Source organism: Carlito syrichta, unplaced genomic scaffold (assembly GCF_000164805.1).
Source record: "Carlito syrichta isolate Samal-C Ts95f unplaced genomic scaffold, Tarsius_syrichta-2.0.1 Scaffold302291, whole genome shotgun sequence".
Taxonomy (NCBI): domain Eukaryota; kingdom Metazoa; phylum Chordata; class Mammalia; order Primates; family Tarsiidae; genus Carlito; species Carlito syrichta.
In genome coordinates this window covers 1,270,759-1,292,481 of record NW_007246387.1, presented here as the reverse complement: position 1 = coordinate 1,292,481, position 21,723 = coordinate 1,270,759, and positions in this window count along the sequence as shown.

Here is a 21,723-nt window from a genome sequence, read left to right as displayed (position 1 = left end):
TGCCCAGGCGGGTCTCGAACCTGCGGGCTCAGGTAATCCACTCACCTCAGCCTCCCAAAGGCATAAGATTACAGGCTGAGCCACCGAGCCCAGCTTGGTCTTTTATATAACCAGGTTTACTGAGGTATAATTCATATACTGCAACATAAATCCACCTTTTTTGGGTATACAGCTTCATGGCTCTTAAATGATGCATACGTTTGACTAGCTACCCGTTACAATCAAGATATAGAATATTTCCATTCCTCAGAAAAGTTCCCTCATGACTCTTTCTAGTCAGTCCTCTCCCTACACTCTGAGCCCATGACAACCACTAATCTTGATGTCTATCCTTGTAGTACTGCTTTTTCTCTAAGATCATATAATGGGATCATTCAGTATTTTATCCTTTGATTTTTGAATATTTTCATTTAGTATAAAGCATTTGGAAACTATCCATATTTTCTTACTTTATTGTGTCTTTGTCAGAATTTAGTACTAGGATGATATACGTTACTTGGGATAAATTAGGAAGGAATTTCTCCTCCTCAGTTTTTTGGAATAGTTTCAGTAGAATTAGTATCAGCTCTTCCTTATATGTCTGGTAGAATTCAACTGTGAATTTGTCTGGTCAGCTATTTTTCAATTGGTAGGTTTTTATTATTGATTAAATTTTGAGGCTCATTTATGGTCTGGTCAGGGTTTTGATTCTTCCTGTTTTAAGCTTTGGAGATTTTGTGTTTCCAAGAATTTAACCATTTCTTTCAGATTTTCCAGCTTATGTGCATAGAGATGCTTATAATAGTCTCTGAAAATCTTTTATATTTCTGTGGAATTAGTTGTATGTCTCCTTTGTAATTTCTGATTGTGTTTATTTGGATCTTCATTTGTTTCTTTGTTAATCTGATTAGCATTCTATCAATCTTGCTTATCCTTTTGAATAACCAATTTTTCATTTTCTTGATCTTTTGTATATTTTTTTCTTTTTGGTCTCAATTTCATTTAGTTTTGGCTTAATTTTGGTTATTTCTTCCCTCTGTTAGCTTTGAGTTTAGTTTGTTTTTGTTTTTCTAGTTCCTTTAGGTGTAATGTTAGGTGGCTTATTTGGATCTTTCTAACTTCTTAATGTGGGCATTTGGTGTTGTAGTTTCCTTTCAAGACTGATTTTGTGGAGTCCTAGAGATTTTGGTATGTTGTGTTCCTATTTTCATTTATTTCTTTTTTAAAACTTCTATCTTGATTTTGTTGTTTACCCAAAAGTCATTCAGAAGCAAGTTGTTTAGTTTCCATGCTTGTGCGTGGTTTTGAAAAGGTCTTTTGGTATTGATTTCTATTCTTGTTCTGCTGTAGTTCAAGAGGATGCTTGGTATTTTTTGATTCCTTGGAAGCTATTGATACTTGCTCTGTAAGCATGTAGTTGATCTTGGAATATGTTTCATGTACAGATGAGAAGAAGGTATATTCTGTGGTTGTTGAGTGAAGCATTCTGTATCTGTCTATTAGGTCCAGTTGGTCAACTGTCAATTCTAAATCCAGAATTTCTTTGCCAGTGTTCAGCCTTGATCATATGTCTAACACCATCAGTGGGGTATTGAAGTCTCCCCCACCATTATTATGTGGCTGTTTGAGTCTTTTCTTAGGTTTAGTAGTAATTGTTTTATGAATCCAGGTGCTCTGATCTTGGACGTGCCTTTATTCATGATAGCGACGTCTCCTTGTTGTCCCGCCGTTCAGTGTCTGTTTTTTTTTTTAACTGTTGTTGGTTTAAAATCTGTTTTATTAGATGTGAGAATAGCAGCCCACACTCTTTCTTGCTTCCCCTTTGAGTCGTAGATCTTTCACTATTTATTTGCTTTGAATCTGTGGGTTTTGCTAAATATGAGATGGGTCTGCTGAAGGCAGCCGAAGATGGGTCTTGTTTTCTTCATCTAACTTGCCACTCTGCATCTTATGTAGGGGCACAGACCATTGACATTCAAGGTTAATATTAATATGCGTGGTTTTGTTCCTGTCATAGTGTAGTTAGCGTGTTGCTTTATAGTCTTGGTTGTGTGGCTGCTTTAGAGGTTCTGTGGCCTATGTGCTGATGTGTACTTGTTTTATATGTGTTAGCATTTTATTCTTTTTGATTGCTGAGGAGTGTTTCACTGGGTGCATTTAACATTTCATTGCTTTATGGATGCATATATTACAGACAGCTTATCTATTTCCTTGTTGATAAACACATGGTGTGGTGGACAGACTCTAAGGCGACCCCCGTGATTCCTGCCTCTGGTGTTTATGCCTTTGATTCATCTTCTCCTCATAGATGTGGATGGGATCTGTGACTTATTCCTAGCCAGTAGAATGTGGAAAAAGTCATATTATTCTTATGAGTAGGTTAGCTTCTATAAGATTGTTTTATCTGATGTTGACACTCACCAAAATGATAGAATCAAAAAAACTTTTTTACTAACAGACTCATTTAGAGACTTTTTGCTGGGCTGATACATTTGAAGAAGTTCATAGGGCAAAGAACTAACTGTGGCCTCTAGGAGCTAAAGACAATTTTCAGCACATAGGCAACACAAAGGCGAGTCCTCAGTCATACAGAAGCAGGGACATGATTTCTGTCTGCAGTATAAATGAGCCTGGAAGCAAATTCTTCCCAGTCAAGACTCCAAGTGGGATTCCAGCCCAGCCAACACTTGGAGAACCTAAGCAGCTAAGCCAGACTTCTGACCGACAGAAACTATGAGATAATAAATGTGCATTTTAAAATCATGGAACCAACCATGTTGCCCATGGAAGTTGGACTGGATAAAAAAAATGTGGTACATATACACAATGGAGAATTATGCAGCCATAAAGAAGGACAAATATATGGACTTTGCAGCAACCTGGATGAATTTGGAGTCGATCATATTCAGTGATCTATCACAGAAAAGAAGAACAGAGTACCATATGTTCTCACTCATAAGAGGACCTTGAACAATTATCATACTCTTAAGAAAGCGATTGTCAGCAATGGGAAACTGTTGGTGGGGGGGTGGGATTGGCAGTTGAGGGAAACTGCTGGGGGAGGGAGTGGCCTACCTCATTAACAGGGGTACCTGCATGATCAATGTTTGTATACCTAACCCTGAATTGTACCCCGCATCTTTATAATAAAAATTTTAAAATAAATAAATAAATGAGCATTTTTTTCTCTCTCTTTAAATGTGCATTTTCAAAAGGCACTATGTTTGTGTAAACTTGCTATACAGCAATAGAAAACTAATATGTGCTGGTAGTTTTTAATTTTTGTGATTATAAATAAAGCTGCCCTAAACATTTATATACAATTATAGGTATTGACCTAAATTTTTATTTCCTTGTGGTAAATATCTAGGAGTGCAATTTCTGAGTCATGCTGTGAGTTTATGTTTAAGGAAGTCACAAACTGTTTTCTGAAGTGGTTGTACCATTTCACTTCCCCATCAGAAATGTGTGCACACTCCAGTTGCCCCACCCACTCAGTTATGTCGCGCTTAAGTTATTATAACACTGGAGCTGAATTCTGAGCTCCGGGGCTTTAATCCTTTGTATTTTGTATCCCCTGGGCCCCATGTTTGACTCATGCCCACAGGCTGGTAAAAAGTTGGGAAGGAATGAATTCAGTGAATTAACTTAAACAGTTTACTGTTATAAGTACCCCAAGGGACTTCTATCTTTTATCTTCAGGAATCAAGGGTCAGAGAGACAACACTTCTGGCTTTTCTCTATGTATCTATTCTCTATGGGATTTGTTCTTAAACCTGGTTGCTCATGGAAATCACCTGGAGAGCGTTTGAAATTCCTGATGCTTCGGCTGCTTCCTTTTCCAATTAACTCAGAATATCTGGGGAAATGACTCAGAATAAGATCTTACTGTTCTTTTAAAATCACTTGGTTGTGGGGATTGAACAAGATGAACAGTACTGATGCTCAGACCACACTCCCATAAAAGCTGAGCAGTTGTTCCAGGTATGGCCTGGGCAGCTAGGCTTTCTCAAGCTCTCCAGGTGATTCTAACAGGCAGCCACGCTTTTGATCCACAGCTCTACCAGTAGCTTCATTATACGGTTCACAGAACAACTCTTTAGCAACTGAAAAATCTATGGCAGTAGCAGAGTCATACCTTGAAGGCTGCATTGGAAGCAGGTGGAGAAATCTGCAATTCAGATAATATGACCTCATTTTGCAGGCTGTGGAACTTGGTACTGATTACCTTCATCTGATGTGAGAACATCAGTTATACACCTGCTCAGGTTTTTTTCCCCCTAACAGCCTGTATCATAACCCTGGCTATGGGTCTCAGGCATCCTTAGGTTGGCAAAGAGGGAGATGCTAAGTGATGGTAATGAGGAAGTTGCTGGCAGAAGCACCCACAGCTTTCATTGCATTGTCCTTGGCTCTGACTTTGGTAAGGAAAGCAGTGCTGCCACTACTTGTGGCTCACTCTGTGTTGACTTTAGGAATTCGTGGTGTTTCTTTGCTTAACTTACAGCAATTAACGGCGTTTACACCAGTGGGAAAAATTAATACTGCTGCATTGTTATGAAACACAGAGTAAGGATTAAAAAATATTTAGGCTAGTAATCCAGAACATATCTTCTGATGGCCTGGCTTGCCCATTTTAGCTGATTTTATGCATGGTTCCTTCCCAAGACTGCTCAGTGGGCCAAAGCTGACAGAGGAAAAAAATTAGGACCACATTACAAAGGCATGGCAAAGCTACAAAACAGACAGAATTTGACCGTGAAACAACCCCATGGTGGGATTTTCTTGCTTTTTTTAATCCTCAGAATTCAGATTGGGCATTCAGACTTTGCAATTTGCCCCGTGAGCATCTTAGAATCAGTTCCTTTGTACCTGAACCCACTCTTGTGACTCAACGACTATGGTTTTGCTATTCTGTGTCTCCGGAATTGCTCTTCTTTCTTGAATCCACCTTGAGTCTCTGATCTGTCTCTGCGACTTCATTTTGCAACACCCCAAGGCCTCGTCCATGTTGCTATTGGGCAAATGCTAATAAAGCAATTTAATAACAGAATCCCTCACCAACCCAGTATTTCTGTTGCAAATAGCTGAAGCACACACTTGTTCCCTACACCTTACTCTGCTTCTTGGAACAGCCAAGCCAAACGACAGTCTTCCTGAGGTGGAGTTGTGTCAACATCTCAGGGGCCTCACCAAGCACACACTTGCTTCACACTCACGCTTCGTGTCGGTTGCTGACTGGCTGGGGGCTCTGCTCTGTCTTTTCTGCTCCTGGACCCAGGGCAACAGGTCCACTGTCTGTAACAGTGCCAGGAGGAAAAAATGCAGAAAACGGAAGGCCAGGTCTGTTGTCACTTCTCAATTTTATTGGATACAGCATGTCATAAGATCCTGTCTTGTTTCACAGGGACAGAGACTTGTAATCCTGTCTATACCAAAAAGGAAAAATGGAGACTTTAGGAAATGCATTGGGCATGATCATAGTTCATCTAGAAAAACACTGAGAGTTACACATACAAAATGGCTCCAGGGAGAAATATATACATTTCTGAAAGCAGCACGCTAAAGTAAGAGACCATCAAAGATGACGATGGGGTTAACTAGACAAGTGTGCTTGGGAATATGGGACTGGAGTCCTAACTCTTAGGGCCCACATTAGAAGTCTGTCTACACAATTTACACAAATTTACAGCCAACATATAATACTGCTGGATGCAATAAAAGAGAAAAGTGTTACCCTTGTATGATAGATGAAATAATTAAGGTCCAGAGAGGGGAAGAGGTTTTTCCCAGGGTCACGCAATGAGCAAGAGACAGGACTGAAAAAGAGTTCCTGGTTCTGATTTGGGGTCTAGTGGCCTTTGTGTTATATAGCAGCATTTGTCTTAATCTATTGGTTCCAAGGAATGTTTAAAAAACAAGTTCTCCTATTTTCCAACTATAGTAGCTATGGATTCAGAATGGATTTGCTTCCAAGTATTCTTTCTGACTCTGCTTTTTGACTAAAGACACTAACTTCTAATAGGACTTAGGTTTTATTACTTATGGCTTCTAAATGTTAATTTGTGGTGTGAAATTTTTCTTCAGTTTTGTTTATTGGACAAGTTGAGTTGGATCAACATCACAGTAGGGTCTTATAAAAATATAGATTTAGGGTACATAATCTTCCAGCTTGTGAGAAAATTGTTTTTTTCTCCCCAGGGGAAATGAATTCGCCCCAATGAGAAGATAGGATTAGTCAGGCTTGACCCGCTAAATTGAATCAGACAGTTATATAGCATCAGATGTTCCCATCACTGACCTTTTTAATGAGAAATGGATCTACGAGATCTGTTCTACCCTGCTATAAAATATTTTATAAATTTGAACAGGGCTTTCCATCATTTAGATACCTATCAGGATCGGGGGATGAGTTAAGCTTAGATAAAGTAAAATTAGCTTCTGATGGCCTGGCCATGTGGAATATGTCTAATTTGTTAATTTGCTGACCCTCTTTCTTCCCTAAGCCAAAAGGCTCAAAAGACCAGGTACTAGCGAATCCCTTTTATAAAAAGAAGAAGAAGACCAAAGCAACTTGCAGAAGCTCTTTGGAACAGAAAAATCTCACAAAGAGTCGTCTCTCCTGCTGGGGGCCAACAAAGCCTCCGGGTCTCTTTGCTTTCACGTCACATCCACAACTCCTGTCCTTAAATGCAGGGTTGGGGCCCTGACAACTGGAGTCGACTAGTTAAGTGGATCTTAAGTCCCTGCTTGAAAATCACCCAGCTGTTCTCTTCTCTCAGAAAGAGAACCAGCCCAGCTGGCGGGCGGGAGTTTCCCACTGTGACCCAGGAAGCTGAGGCCAAGAGACAGGTGTGGAGGTGAAAATCTCAGGAGGAGGGAAGCAGGAGGGGGAGGCCGGCGCTGCCTCTCCCAGAATGCATGTCCTCCCCGTCCACGGAAGCACCCCGAGTGGGGCGGCCCGTGTGGGAAGGGGACTGAGTGATCCCTGGGCATGGGGGCTTGTTTGTTGCTGGGCTCTGTGGGCAGGTGGGGGCGGAGGGCACAGGACGGCGGGGCCATCCCAAGTGAGTGCTGAAAGGGATCTTGGAAACCGAGTCCAAGTGTGTCAGAGATGAAGCAGGGATGCGCAGGCAGACACATGTACCCTGTGGACTTGACTAATAGAAGCCCAGTTACTCCGACTCCTGGGAGAACCCTCTGTCTCATGACTGCTGAGGCAGCAGTGGGTAGAGAGTTGTGGCCTAAACCCTGGCCTTAAAGTCCTTACGGTATCACTGGGGAGACCCCTTAATCATTTGGTATACATAATGTTTATAAGAACAAAAAAATCTTTTTTTTTTTTTGAGTTGGAGTCTCCCTCTGTCCACCCAGGCTGGAGGGCAGGGGCAAGCTCACAGCTACCGCAGCCTTGACCTGTCGGGCTCCGGCGATCCTTCCACCTCAGCCTTCCAAGGAGCTGGAACCACAGGTGTAAGCCACCTTGCTTGGCTAATTTTTGTGATTTATGGTAGAGACAAGGTCTCACCAAGTTGCCCAGGTGGTCTCAAACCCGTGGGCTCAGACGATCCTCTCGCCATGGCCTCCCAAAGTGCTGGGATGACAGGCTGAGCCACTGTGTGCAGCCAGAATAAAAAAATCTTGTCTGCAATACCACCGAATATGCTGAGTGCACCTGAACAAATCCTTTAACCCCCTCAGTTTCTTCAGTGCCATTTCTGTAAGCTATCAAATCTTCATCATATACACGAATATAAGCAGCAAACATTATAATTAAACATGAAAGCTTAACATTTAGTGAATGCATGGCTGTGATGCTGGGGGTGGGGAAGAGGGAAAAACCAGTATGTGCTCTGGTCCTCTCCCCAACACGGCTGTGCGCACATCTTTTATCTCAGAAGCTACCCCAGGGTGTTTCCTTCGGATACCCCCATCTTGCCCTTGGCCATGACCAAGGAATGCATTTTTCTAGGCCCTGGAGAAAAGGGTGAAAAGACAGCTTCTCTGATGCAGGGATCTGTGTTAGAAGGTGAGGGCAAGAGAAGAGGCAGCTGCTGTGTCTCGTCTCCCCCTTTCCGAGGTGACATGGGATGGAGGAGACACTCTTGTGATCCAAGCCAGAGAAACGAGCTAGAGGACAGCGACGGAGGACGACACCTCGAGGGTGCCTCTCAGCCCTGGAGGACTCTTGCACAGATTCAGGTGGGTTCCTCTCTCTTTCTATAAGCATGATGCAGACTGGTTCAACTTAGCCCAGGAACCCGGGTCCTATGCCTTGCTCTGGCATGGCTGTGTGGTCTTGGAGGAGAACTTACATCTCTGAATCCCAGTGTCTCCATCTTTAAAATGGAGACAGCTGTGGTGCTGTATGTCCTAAAGGTTGTTGTGAGGACATGATGAAATGATTTCTGTGAAAGTACTGAGTGTGAGGAGCGATGATTCTGAAGTGTCTATTCTCATGAATATTGACTCACCACAGGTTGAAACACAGGTGTTGAATGGGCGCGTTAACAGAGTAAGCCTTATTGTAGCTTGGTAGTTACTTTGTCCGGATATATTTCTGGGTGGGGGATGCCGTTAGCTCTAAAGGGTGGGGATGGGGGGGAAAGGACCAGAAAAGCCCATTGAACAACGTTGAGAATTCCTTCCCTCTCTCCCTCATCTCATTTTCTTTCTTCTTCTACTTACCCATTTCTACCTCTCTTATGTTCTTCCCGTCTTTCCCTTCCCCCAGAGACTGTGTTTTTCATCAACATCAGTCATGGCTGGTGTCGAGAAGTCCAGCGGGGCTGGGTTGTAGACCTCAGGTGGTTGTGCGCTGGTCTGCTTGTCTCCCTCGCACACGTGCCTCAGAGAGAGCTGCACACCACTGGGTGGGAGTCGGGACATCATTCACCTGCTGCCCCATGCTCAGGTGTCAAATCTCCTCTCTCTATCGTACACACGGTCCTTCTCTGATCCCAGCAGATAAACTGGAACCATGAGCCAGCTGTGCATTTGGAGAAACAGCTGGCCCAACCCTGGATTTGCTTAGATGTAGTGGCCTTGAACATGTGTCAGAATGTCCTCTTCTCATTGGGAGTTTGACCATTCAAGATTTCTCTGGGCAGAGAAACTTCCGATGAAAGTTACCTAAAATGCCAGAGTCTGATGACAGCTATTTTGGGGACATTGCCAGCAACACCTGCCCTGGGGCCACAGAGGCGGTGTTGTAGGGAGCTGCTGGATTTGAAGTGAGAGGAATATGTTCCCCGGGCATTTAGAGGAGAGACGCCGAAATGATCTGTTCTTCCCCGAGAGAAGCATCATGGCTGGCCATGATGTTTTGAGGAAGTACAGCTGCAAGGGGCATTGGGGATGCTGCGGGGCCCTGGCAAAACGACTATTTTTGGACGTCTTCTCAGGAGGAGGGCAGAAGAGAGGGATGGCCTTGACTCGGCTTCCGGTAGGCAGGCTCTGGTCTCAGCTCTGCAGGCTTTTTTCCTCCCAAACTTAAAGTAAACAAACAAGCCAAAACAAACTCAGGAACACAGACACTACTGAAAAGCAAACAAACAAAAAACAGCAGCCACAATCTGTCTCTGCATTTCAACCTGGAGTTATCAGGCTAATGCTTTATTCTTTGATACATTTATTCTTTATTTGTCACGTGTTTGAATGCTAAGATGGACTAGGCATCGTATAAACAAACCAAGACATCTCACTCCTGCCCTCACAGAGAGTAGGGTAAAGGGAGAAGCACACACATCGTCCAATAGACACCCAAATGAGAACCAACACATCAACACTTTGGGCAAAAGCACTCTGACTTTGGAACAGGAGTCGGATGTAAGAAGCATATTTTAGACATGTAGTATATGACACTCAAATTTTATAGCTAAAAATTCCCCACCTTCTTTGGCGCCCAGAGGATCGCTGAATCTGCTTGAGTACATAAACTACTTGTACTAGTTCATCATGGTATAGGGAAGATGTTACCGAAGTGGACATCCCGGGGTCTTGACGAGCTGTCCTCACTTTTCTGAGCCTTGAGGGATGGAATTGAAGTGGCTCGAAGTATGTGTTCCATGGGAGAGCTTTGTGAAAGGGAGAGAAATGTGTCGTTCGGCCCTAGCTTATGGCAAAGCAGGAGTAAATGTGTGGATCTGGGCTTGCACATCAAGCAGAAAGCAGATGGCCCTGAGGAGGCCTTCCCAAACAGGCTCTGAGCTGGTTAGAAACCTGATTCACACAAAGCAAATCTCTCTGCTTGCAACGATGGCTCTGCAGCTTTGGATCCTCTAGCCTCAGTGTTGGCCCGGGCAGAAGTGCCAGTGAATCATGCGTCACTCCAAAGAAGTTTGCTCAAGCCATCTGCCTAGTAGGGAGATCTGATCACAGATTCTCAGGGACCCAGAAATTGGAAGGAAAGTCAAGTCTTCCAACCTTTAGGAAAAGGCAAGCTAAGACAAGGAAGCCACTAAAACTGCTGGGATAAAGTGGACATCAACTGCTCCTTAACATGTCATGAAATTTCTTTTTTCTTTTTTCCTGTCCACGTGCTAGCCTGGGAGCAGCATCCCTGAGCTCTGCATGGCTTACTGGGAGAGCCGTGAGGATAATCAGCTTCCCAGGCCCTCTCTGGACAAAGACCAAAGGGATGTCATGACCTAATGGCATCCGTCTTCCTGAAGATTCTCAAATCCTGGACGGTTCCATGTGCCCCTGATTCAGGATGTTGGGTGGGATGAAAGACCCCTTACTATGTGTTTCTTGGCTTAGCATTTCATGCAGCGAACTGGGATTCAAGTGACCACCAGGGCAGCTTTGCAAATGGAATATAGTCATAGCGTGTGGAAGGCAAAAGAAACACTTCTCTTTCATACTGAAGAGCAGGGAGAGTCCGATAATAGTACACGCCTGGGCTTCATGTGGTGAGGCTTGCTGAGTTAACTTTTCATACTTTCAGCCCAGGACCATCCCCCATTCGGCTGAGTCCCGGGAATGGAGGGTTTTGCTGGCTACAGACATCCCATCTGGGCTCTGGAGCAATTTCAACAGCATCACTCACAATTAGGCTTAATAAGAGATGGCAAGAAAAGATTTCCACGAGTCAGCCCTGGCTGCAGTCAGGTGCCATACCCTCTGGCCATGCCTCTCACTACATCTGACTCTGCAAAACTGTTACTTTGAGAAGTACCAGCAGGAACCCAGAAAACTGCTCAGTGGGATTTCGAGTATGGGGATGGGGAGCAGGAAGTTGCTTTAAAGACCTGTGAGCCAGCAATGTGATGCATGCCACCCTGCTACCAGACTCCAGTGGGAGCTAGTCTCCTTTGGAATGAGGCGGTGAAGCACTGGCTAGAGTCTTCATCATCAGGCCCGTGTCTGTGTCTGGTTATGCTGTCCACGCTCATAGGTCCTCATCGTTTCACTTCGAGACACATGGACATAGGGCCAGCTCTGAACTAGAAACGGTGCTGGAGTAAACAGGACGTACTTCCTGACAATAGGAGCCTACAGAAAAATCTCTTTCCTGATTCCATCTTTAAAGGGTCCTATTCTGAGTGCTCTCTATCCCCCCGCAAAAAAGAAGGATATTTATGACAATTTCCTCACTAGGAAATATAAGGTAGTTTTGCCACTGGTACAGGTTCTTTCTTCTCTTGCCTACGTTTTTTCCCAACCACTTTATATGGCCTTTTTCCTTACTGCCTCTCTGGAATTTTGATCTCAACATTTTCCATGATTCTTAATATTTATAGTCTGATTCATGTTGGTTCACTTGTTTTCATTGTTAATCTTGAAATAATGATCTAAGTAAAATTTTAAATAACTCGTGTAAGAAATAGTTTGGACAGACAATAGTATGTAATGGGGACGTGCTATAAAATATTAATGTTTATACTTGCTTTGCTTTTTATTTTTGAGTTGGAGTATCACTCTCACCCAGGCTGGAGTGCAGTGGCATGCTCACGGCCACCACAGCCTCATCCTGCTGGGTTCGGGTGATCCTTCTGCCTCAGCCTTACAAGTAGCTGAAACTACAGGCATGTGCTACCACGCCCAGCTTGTTTGTTTGTTTGTTTATTTATTTATTTTGATTTAGTTCTCACCAAGTTGCCCATGCTGGTCTCGAAACCCCGAGCTCAGGCAATCCTCTTGCCTCTGCCTCCCAATGTGAGGGGGTTACTGGCTTGAGCCACTACACCTGGCTGCGTTGCTGTCTTTCTTCCTTTTTTGGAAGAGAGTAAACATTGCAGAGTTGAATCTCTTGGGATCCATCCAAATTTTGAACAACCGCTTGCTTTGAAAACTGATCTGTAAGGGACGAGGAACAAGATGGAGGCCCAGGTCTCCTGCACGGGGAGACAAGCGGTCTTTCGGAGCCAGTCTGGAGGTTCGTGATTCTGCTCTCGGGGAATTCTGTCCTTGTTCACCGTTCTTCAGGGACTGTGCTTTGATGGGAATATAGCGTAGGAACCTCCCACCTTTTTAAGACAAAACAATAGATATGCAATATGCTAAATGCTTCATTTCAAATACTCGACTTCAGAGGGCAGGCCTAGTGTCTCCAGATCAGTGCCTGGCCTCTTTGACTATGAATCCGACATTTATGGAACACTAGCTCTGTGCTAGTCACTGTTCTAAGAGTTTAACGTGCCGTCGTTCATTTGGTCGTCACAGCGTCTCTTTAAGGAAGGTATAGTATGAACCCCATTTTACAGGTGAAGAAACTAGGGAATGCAGATGTTACCTGCCTGGAGTCTGGCATTCAGGAAGTGGTGGGCTAGGATTCAGCCCAGGCATTCGGTCAACAGAGACTGTACCATTAACCAGAACAGTATGTCTTTGAATATAGGCTTCTGGGCGCAATTTGGTGGGCTCAGCAAAGGTCACCTGTCTATAGCTTTCTCTCTTTTGCAAGTTTCATCATGACTCAAATCTCACTGTATTTCTTTTATAGCGGTACCATAACAAATTACCACATACTCCCAGTGGATTAAAACGACACACATTTATTCTCTCACAGTTCTGGAAGATGGAAGTCCAAAATCAAGGTGCTGGCATCGCCGTGGTCCATGTTCTTCTTAAGTCTCCAAGGCGCTTGTCATCAACCCCTCTCTGCCTCTTCTGGCTTCTCGTGGTGCAGGTGTTCCTTGCCTTGTGGCTGCATCACTTCATTCTCACCTGGCTTCATTAAGTCTCCTCTCTTCCGATTGGAAGGGCACTAATCGTTGGACTTGGGGGCCACTCATAATCCAGGACGGCTTTATTTTGAGGTCCTTAGCTGATTACATCTGCAAAGACCCAATTTCCAAACAGTGTCACATTCAGAGGTTCTATATGAATATGGGTTTTAGGGAATGCTATTCAACCCACATGCCTACCACTTCACGGGTTATAGGTTTGGGTTCAGAATTTCTTTTTCTGGGCCCCTTTTAAGCAATGAAATGCACCTAGGAAAGATATTTTATGAATGTGTTTTGGAGATGTTTATCCTGGAATAATGTCAACACAAGAATTCTGAAAGAATGCTACACATGAAGATGAGACACCGAAAGGGCAAATGGGAGGGAATTTTAATTAGTTTTTACTTTGAGGGAAGGTTTTATCGAGTATATATTCTCCTGAGAAGCTTTCACAGAAGGGGTAGAAGAGGTAGCTAACCCCTTGGTGAAAAACTTCACCTACCAGTTTGCCAACATGAGTTCTAAACTGCATTTGGACCGCATAATTTTTTGAAATGGCATTCAGAAGTACAGATTGTAAATATCACTTGCAACAATAAAAACAATTCCTAATTGCATAGAAAGCACCACCAGCAAACTGCCACCAGCAAAGCATTTCACGATTGTCAAGTCCAATGCCCTTTCATTTTATGAAATGTGTAAGCTGCCTCTCAGTTACTTTTAAATCTAAAAATGTCAGTTCGGATGAATCCATCTGGCCCTCTCCGTGAATATTTTTGTGGAGCGTTTTAGGGAAAGAACTACTAGATGACTAAGGATAGTACTGGATATGAGACTAAACCCATTTCCCCCTGACATCTCAGTGACCGTTGGCCAGCCTTTCATGTCTCTCTGTGAGACAATTTACCTCCTAGAGATGCTGTGAGTATTTCAGACACACAGGTAGACAAAAGCAGGCAACCTCAATGCCACGAGCGTGTAGTGAGCTCTGTGTATAATTGAGTGCCTCTAAATTAAATGCTTTGGGAGCAGTGGTGAGAAGTGCTGCCTCCTTTCTAAACAGGAAGGGCTTTAGATATCTTTAAGGAGCAGGCCCTATGGACCAAAATAATAACAATGTCCTATCCCCATGTTATAGAAGAAGCGATTCCATGGCCAGCACTTAAAAAATATGTTATGAGCTTCCCAGTTGCAGAACGAAGATGATACACATAAAGTGAAATCACCTGTCCACGGTCAACGATTTGGGATGTCATACAACTTTGATTAGAAGTGGAATATTTGAATTAAAATACGTGTATTAATCCAGCATATATGCTAGTGTTCTACCTTCACAATAAATTCAGAAACTAACCATGTCCCACCACCTTCACTACTACTGACCTATTTCCAGTCACCATTACTCTTGCCTGCGTTTTTGCAACTTGTAATAGTTCCCGTTTTTTGCTACCATTGCCCATTCGCCACCTTCTAAGTTCACCCTTTAATCTGTCTGCTAGGTCATAGGCTTGTATACTCAGGCTCTGCGGTGGGTTTTCACTGCCTCCAGGACAAAAGCCAAAGTCCATTGAACAGTCTGAAGGGCCCCACCCGATCTGATCTCTTCTCCTACCTTTCTTTGCCTTGTTGACCCAAGTCAAGCCACACTCATCTCATTTCCAGTTTCCGAAAATGCCCAAATGTCCTCATCTCAAAGTCTTTGCACCGACGATCCCTTCTGCCTATAATACTCTTTTCTAGATGCCATAGATCTTGCTCTGTTGTTTCTTGGTGACCTCAGGTCTTTCCTCACCACCTTATATAAAATAACACCTTCTGCATCATTAGTCTTCATCCTCTGACTCTGAATCATTTTTATCTGTAGCACTTATCTTCCCAGGACATAATATGTACTTATTTTTTTCATTGCCTCCATAAGAATGTAAGCTTCATGAAGAGTCTAGAACTGTTTTGTTTTTCCACCTCTGTGTCCCTAGTGCCTAGGTAAATGCCTACCATGTGGTGGGAGTTCTTCGAGCTAACTGGGTGAGCACCCTTTATTTGTATCTAATAAGAAATAATAATGTATTTATCTTGCTTTCTTTGGGATTTTGTGGGGTTCATATGAGATCCTAGAAGTGAAAGTGCTGCGTAAGCTATCAAGCACTATGTCCCAATGGGAGATGTGCTGTTATCTTTAACTTATGGTCTAAGATGATTCTAGATTAGAATTTTGCTTTGGATTCAAGAGCATGGGTGGCATTCTTCTGTTCAAACTTAAAATACACGTAGTAATATAAGATGACTGAAATATGAAAGTCTATGAACTTGAAAAAACTTTAAAAGTTATGTCTTACTTGATATTGACATTTGCTTTGCCGCATTTCCGACATCCAGCCTCTACTCAAGTGCTCCAGGTGGCTAGGAGGTTATTCGGCTCTTCTTCAAGGCAACTCCTTCTGGTGATGCACGTTGAACTTGTTAGAACATTCTTATCTGTGATAATTGAATACATATTATCGATTATCTGTGGCTCCCCACACAATCGTTTTTTGTCCCTTTCTGGAATCTGCATCAGAATCTACTCTGTCCCTCCGAGGCTTCTCTCAATGGCTTTCATTGGTTTCACTTTGCTTGGGACACACTCCATCCTCACCCTGGGCAGTGCAATCTGGGAACTGCTACCGTCTGAATACACGAGTCCATTCTGACAGCAATGGCAATGATCATTTAAGCTGCAGTTCAGGAAAGAGCATGTGCCAGCTGCTTCCCACCAGGGATCCCATTAGCTTGTCATTTCCTTGTGCTACTTGGCCACTTCCATGACAGGGACATGCAGCTTTCAAACATTTCTTCCAGGTCCTTGTGTTGTCCCTCCTCAAGTGCTCCCAGTTGTAACCACTTACTTTCTTGCTTACTTCTTTGCCCTGATGTCCTCCCAGCCCTCCTCTCATCTGCGGGAGGGGAAATTGTCACCTTCTGCAAGAGTAGGCTGATCCTCCATCAATTTTCTTGGCTTTACCACTAACTGGTTGTGTGACCTTGGGCAAGTTATGTCTTCTTTCTTTGACTAGTCATTTCCTTAGGTTTCTACAAAGATCAAAATTTTGAATTTAAGATTCTGAGTGTGTCCTAATTCTAAAAATTAGAATTAAAAAATACCTAGATTCAAAGCTGGTTAAAAATTTAACTGAATTAAAATATATCAAGTACCCATTAGGGGCTCAGAGGGTTCTAGTTATCAATGAGGTTTAGAATAATCCTGAATCACTTTTCAAACCAATTAATCTTCATATATACAGAGAGAATACATTTGTAAAACAGGGAACACATTAAGCTTTAGAATTAAATTCTACTTGGATAAATCAAGAATGAAAGGAAGTAGGTAGCTGTTGGGTTTCCAGATGGAAACTTGAATTCTGTTTTCTTTCGTTTTTTTTAATTTTTGAGTAGGAGTCTCACTCTGTCACCCAGGCTGGAGTGCAATGGCATGCTCATGGCCACCATAGCCCCAACCTCCTGGGCTCAGGTTATTCTTCCATCTCAGACTTCCAAGTAGCTGGGACTACAGGTGCACATCACCATGCCTGGCTAAACTTTTGATTTATTTTAGAGACAAGAACTCACCCAATTGCTCAGGCTGGTTTTGAATCCCTGGACTCAGGCAATCTTCTTGCATCTGCCTCCCAAAGTGCTGGGATTACAGGCGTGAACCACTGCACCCAGCTGAAAATTTGAATTTTGTATTGTTTCTTCATGGTTGGGCTTACCGGTAAAGGGTCCAGAATTTAGAATTAGATTGCCTGGTTCTAAAACTTACTTCCTTTTTACTAGGTAGTTTAAAAAGGCAAGTTATTTAGCCTCTCTGTTTCTCAACTTCTTTATTTAAAAGTGGATTTGTTGATAAAGCTACCCTGTAGGTTTGGTGTGAGGATAAATGAGATGATGCATTCAGAGTCCTGTGCAAAGAGTCTGGCACACAGTAAGCATTCATTGCATGATAGCTCGCACTGCTATTGTTGGTGCTTTTAAGTTCTTCACATCCGAGAGAGCCTGGGTTGTATTTCCCTGAGTGTGTATTCTCCTCAACTCGTGTTTCCAGTGTTTCCTACACTCCTTACTCTCGCAGTGAACTAAAGCTTCAAGATATTTTCAGAATAGAAGAAAGGTCAGTACTTGATTTATTTATGATTTTGAAGACTTTTGGTAAAGCTGATGGAGTCATAAGCTTTAGGATAGAGGTATAAATCCATGATTATGATAGTGGGCTAGAGTGGCGTAAACAGAAAAAGAAGCCAGTCCCAATAAGAGATATATTCTTTTATTTTTGTTTGAATGTCTTTGCATTAAACAACAATAACAAAAACTGCCTTTACATTGCAGGCCGAGGAATTGAGTTGGCTAGTTAAGGGCACGACTCTTTGTTGAGAGGTTAAATACGTTTCTCTTCTCATGATTTAAAACACACTTTCAAAAATAGAAGAAAGACGTCTTAATATTAAATGCACGCGATCCACATTCTTGAGTTTGGCATCATAGTACCTTACCCGAAGAAGGGAAAGAAGAGCCACAAAATTGAGACTTAGGTATAAGTTCGTCTGATTGGCGGCATGTACATGAGAAATGAAATATTCTGTTTGTCCATTGGTCCGTCTTGTCTGAGTATTAGACTGCATTCAACTAGCTCCCAACATCGCTTTGTCTCCTCCATGGGGGGTAAAACATCACCTATTTAGTCAGTCTTCCTCTCTTACATATTCACAGTTGGATTAGTTTGGTTGGAGTGATAACAGTACCAAATCTCCCTGCAATAAGAATGTCATACTCCCACTCCTGTGGGTGGGGAGGAACCCACCTCGTCCATGTATCTCTAAGTCAGAACTAAGTACTACTCATGGACTCCTTTTCATTTAATCTTGTGGGCAGAGAAAATGCCTGGTCAAGAGTGTAGAACAAGTGAACAGACTCCTTGCTTTCTTTGCCTCAGGATAGGACTGCACTGGTAATACAACATTTAGCATCCATGTTCCAAAATTCAATTGACAAGAGTCTGTTCAAGGGTGTTAAATTTTGTCCAATGGCTTCTGTTTGCAGAAAGAGGCAAAGGTTCCTCATAATCAAGCTGAGTGATATTATTAGCTGGTGGTCATGTATCGTAGTAACTATATATGAAGAGTTGGAATTAAGTGAGCAGAACATACTGGATTTGAGTCCTAGCCTCACACCTACTAGCTGTGTGGCCCTTGTACCACACAAATGGTGAAGTATAACTGTATACACGGCAAACCTATAAATGGGGGCAAACATTGGCCTTAGAGCACAAGTGTACCAGTTTTTAAAAGGGTATGTAATTCCTCAGAAAATCATTGAAATGACCAACCGTTGAAATGACCAGAAATTGAAAGTCATAAGAATTATAATCATGGCAATGATTTGTATACACTGCTGGCAAGAGGTAGGTATCGGCACCGAGGAGAGCTTCCAGTGAGTGAGTTCACTGAAATAAAGGATTTTTCTTATCCTGGTTCATGTAGGTCTATCCTATTAAAATGTGCTTCCTGTGTCCATGTGTTCACTAATTTCTTCACCAAATGTATCCTTTGTGCCGACTAACTGTCAGACATACAGCTACACCCTAAGGACACAATGGTGAACATGGTGTGTATCACCTTGACCTCAACTCTAGACCTCAAAAAATATGTATGCACTTTCTTAAACTATCAAACATTTCCTGGGGAATGAAATAATTAAAAGACTTGCCAGGGATTGTTCATTCAGAGTCTTGTAGAAGGGATTTCTATATCTTTTTGGCCACTCATCAATATAACCATTAAAGTTTCTTAGGGTTCAAACACCTGTGATGATGACTATGAGGAAAAATGAATCAATAAAAATCCAGCCCGAAGCTACCATAGTACTTCACCATACTTTGTTGGTTCAAGTAGCTCACGAGTTGCTCATCAGAAGTGAGGGTACATGACAAAAACCCTCCCTATTGACGATGTGATCTTGAGCGGAAAAATGTAGACATATTTATATACCTTTCCCATTTTACACATGATAAAATGGAGGAAAAAGCTGCTTAAATATTTAACTTTTATGTATGGATCTTGACAGGAGAGAGGAGCAAAAAACATCTAGCAACTATGATATATTTTTTTCATGATTCACAGGGATTCTGTGTTTTTTATAAATGCTATATCGGGACCCAATGACTCAATAGATATTTGTTGAGTGAATGAATGAATGAAAATGAATTGAGATGCCTGGGCAGTCCCAGATGTTGCAGACAGATTTAAAATATAGCTTTGATATTTAATCACAGCTTCCAAATTTTATGATTTGGTTCTATACTGCTAAGTCAGAAGATGTATTTTCAGAACTGGCAAGGTACAAGAGATGGTGTATATCAGCTGGGGAAAGGTGATAACTCAGGAGTTTCTGAATTGGTGGTTAAACCTTTGGTAACTTGAAATTGGTTATAGTGAAGATGTGTGTATCAGCAAAATGGACAAATATGACAAATACAAGTATTTTGTGTATAAGTGTTTTGTGCATGTGTGTGTGCTAGCTTACCAGAATACTACTGAACTATGGTGGGTAAGATTCTTTGCCTCACTGGGGTGACATGACTACCACAACTCTACAAAAGGAATCCACACACATGGTGAAGTATAACTGCATATACAGAAAACCTACAAATGGGGGCAGTCATACATTGGCCTTTAAGGTGTTTGAAGGCCTTCAATATTCTTTTGATCATTGCTATACTTTGGTTTTGATGTACAAGTTAGCTGTAGCAGTAGTTAAGTTTGAAAATACATAATAAAGCAATAGCTATGTCCTGAAAACCTTAGGGTTAAACATCCCTAAAGGTGAATAGAAGGATGCCACCTCAAGATGGTGTGGACATTTTGAATCTGTCTAGATATCCTGAAGAAAAATGTGTCCCAGTATTCTGGGTTGGATCAAATATACATTTTTTAAGCTTAGCATTCTTGGGGGCAGGCCAATATCAAGTGAACATGAGCAATATTTTGTTCAGGGTCTCAGAATACATCAAAATGCCTTCTAGATACACAATTATGTAGTAGTCTGAAAGGTCAAAGAATGAATTATTCATGAAATGCTGAAATACCTATATTGTATTATGGGAGCGGAACATATTATGGTCTAGTTAAAGGTACTACAATGTATACAAATGTTAATTTTCCCCTCAGTGCTCTCCCTTTTCTGAGCCAGAGTGTACATTTTAAAGAAATCTAGCTAAGTATAAATAGTAGCTATTTTTCTAGTATCAGGCTGCTCAATAGACTGATTTTCCAGAAGTTTTTAGCAAAGGTGGAGCTCTACCCCGTTTTAGCAAACAAGATTAGAATGCTATAAAAGAGAAGTTGTTGACTCCACATTTACTGTTTTGGCCTGTGAAGTCTCAACACGTTCTGTCCTTTAATTTTAGCAGTGCAGTCTTGTCTATTTCTTCTGAATGCATGTTTACACATGCATTCAACAGTGTGCCAGCTGTCACCGCTAGGTTCTTAGCTGAACGGGGCTGAACTTAATTTTTAAGTCACGACGCTTCCTGGGAAGGATTAGTGCAGTTTTTAATAATTATCACCTGTGAAAAAAAATTACCACCTGTACAACCCACGGGAGTAGTTTCAACAATTGTTAACTTCAACAGTTGTTAACATTGTGTCGTTCTATCTTTGTCTCTCACTCTCCCTCTCCCCAGCCACCAACTATTTATTCTTTTATAGAACCATTTAAAAGAATATGGTAGACATTATCATACTTTATCCATAGATATGTCTGACATATTTTCTAAAAATGGAAACATTACCCCAGACTATATTACCATTTTTGCACTTTAAGAAGGTTAACAATACTATCTCAACTCCATCCAATATCCGGTTCATATTAAAATTTCTCTGATTGTCCCCAGAAAAGTCTCTTATGGTTTTGTGGGTTTTTTTTTTTTTAATAAAAATATAATCAAAGCTCACAGACTGTGTGCCTTTGTTGAATATTATAGTTGAGAAAAGGTCACATGGTCAATCATGGTGGAACTTGGATTTAAACCCAGAGCTAACTGGCTGTATGGTCCTTTTTCACTTACCAGTGATGTAGGAGATTCCCAGTGATCTCAAAAGAGAAAGTGGCTAACTCTTCCTGGAAGTCTCACCTTCATGGGCTATGGAGGTAAAAGTTCGGGCAAGAGAGAATGAGATGCCCAGTGTTCTCCACTGCCTCAGGATATAGGCTGGAGGTTGTGTTTAAGCCCAAATGGGAAGGGCAGAAAAACAGCACCAGTGAGAATTCCCAGTTAGTTTCAGCTTTTTAAGCCCTAAAAATATACAAACATTTGCTTTGAGTACCTCAGGACTCTCTATTCTCTCTGTTCTAGGATGCATCCTTTAGATCTTAAACAGTGTTCGTGTCATATAATCTTAAAGAAAGCTACTTCAGCTGGGCTCGGTGGCTCAGCCTGTCATCCCGCGCCTTGGGAGGCTGAGGTGAGTGGATTGCCTGAGCCCGCGGGTTCAAGACCCACCTGGGCAACTTGGCGAGACCTCATCTCCACAATAAACCA